The 1762-nt window shown below is 47.6% G+C and overlaps 1 pseudogene; it reads left to right on the top strand.

Moving 5' to 3' along the window:
• The first annotated feature begins 219 nt into the window (after positions 1-219).
• The window catches only part of LOC108491196, a 7684-nt pseudogene continuing 6141 nt past the window's right edge, over positions 220-1762 (top strand).

Genomic DNA, 1762 nt, shown 5'->3' with positions numbered 1-1762 from the left:
CACCAGAAAGCTTTTGACAAGATAAAAAGAGCGCTGCTGACGGCTCCAGCGTTAGGATTGCCAGATCTGACAAAACCTTTCATCCTATATATAGATGAAAATAGTGGGATGGCAAAAGGAGTCCTTACTCAGACTCTGGGACCCTGGAAAGGGCCAGTGGCTTATCTCTCAAAGAGACTGGACAATGTGGCTGCAGGCTGGCCCCCATGCTTGAGAATCATGGCGGCAATAGCATCCCTGGTAAAAGATTCAGATAAACTCATTATGGGTCAGCCCCTGACTGTTATAACACCACATGCAGTGGAGTCTATTATTAGACAGCCTCCTGACAGATGGTTGTCAAATGCCAGAGTGACCCATTACCAGGCATTATTATTAAATCCAGAAAAGATCAAGTTTGGTAGCCCTGCCACCTTAAACCCTGCCACACTGCTACCAACCCCCCAGAAAGACACTGAGATTCCCCATGTTTGTCAGCAAATACTTGCGGAGACCCATGGGACCAGAGAGGACCTCACCGACCAGCCCCTAACAGATGCAGATGTCACCTGGTATACGGATGGGAGCAGCTTTCTGAGAAATGGTGAACGTAAGGCAGGGGCAGCGGTGGTCAATGGGGAGAAAATAATTTGGGCTCAAGCCCTGCTGGCCGGAACTTCAGCCCAACAGGCTGAATTAGAAGCCCTAACCCATGCCCTAAAATTAGCAAAGGACAAAAAGGTTAACATTTACACTGACAGCCGCTATGCGTTTGCCACAGCCCATATACATGGGGAAATTTACCGGAGGCGGGGACTCCTCACCTCGGCTGGTAAGGACATTAAAAACAAAGAAGCAATAGTGGCTCTTCTGCAAGCCTTGTACTTGCCAAGAAAGGTCAGCATTATACATTGCCCTGGACATCAGAGAGACCAGGGGCCGATTGCTCAGGGCAATCGAATGGCAGATGAAACTGCCCGTCAGGCAGCGGAAGGCACTTGTATTTTCTACACCCATTCAGACCATGAGGCTGAAATTAAGGCACAAACAAAGGAAGGAAATGACCTGGACACGACTTCCCCAAGGATTCACGAACTCCCCTACTCTGTTTGATGAAACTCTACATCGTGACCTGGCTGACTTTCAGAAAGACACCGAGATTCCCCATGACTGTCAGAAAATACTTGCGGAGACACATGGGACCAGGGAAGACCTCACCGATCAGCCCCTAACAGATGCAGATGCCACCTGATATACGGATGGGAGCAATTTTCTGTAAAACGACCTCAACCAACTGGTCCAGAAGGTAGTGGGAGATTGTGTCTCATGTTCCCTGGTAAATGCTACCAGATCAGAGGTTCCATCTGGTAAGAGAGAAAGAGAGACAAGACCAGGGACTAACTGGAAAGTAGATTTTACCGAGATTCTCCCAGGAAAATATGGTTATAAATATCTTTTAGTGTTCATAGACACTTTCTCAGGGTGGGTTGAAGCTTTCCCCACCCTGAAGGAAACAGCCCAGACGGTGGTGAAGAAACTGATCGAAGACATTTTCCCTTGATTTGGACTGCCTAAGGTAATTGGGTCTGATAATGGCCCAGCCTTCGTCTCCCAGGTAAGTCAGGGAATGGCCAAAGCACTGGGGATTAATTGGAAATTACATTGTGCTTACAGACCCCAGAGTTCAGGACAGGTAGAGAGAATGAATAAAACTATTAAAGAGACCTTAACCAAATTAGCTTTAGAGACTGGCACTAAAGACTGGGTACAGCTCCTACCTCTA

The sequence above is a fragment of the Nannospalax galili genome, unplaced genomic scaffold, assembly GCF_000622305.1.
Source record: "Nannospalax galili isolate Female #2095 unplaced genomic scaffold, S.galili_v1.0 scaffold911, whole genome shotgun sequence".
Lineage (NCBI taxonomy): Eukaryota > Metazoa > Chordata > Mammalia > Rodentia > Spalacidae > Nannospalax > Nannospalax galili.
This window is presented reverse-complemented; position numbering and strand designations above follow the sequence as displayed.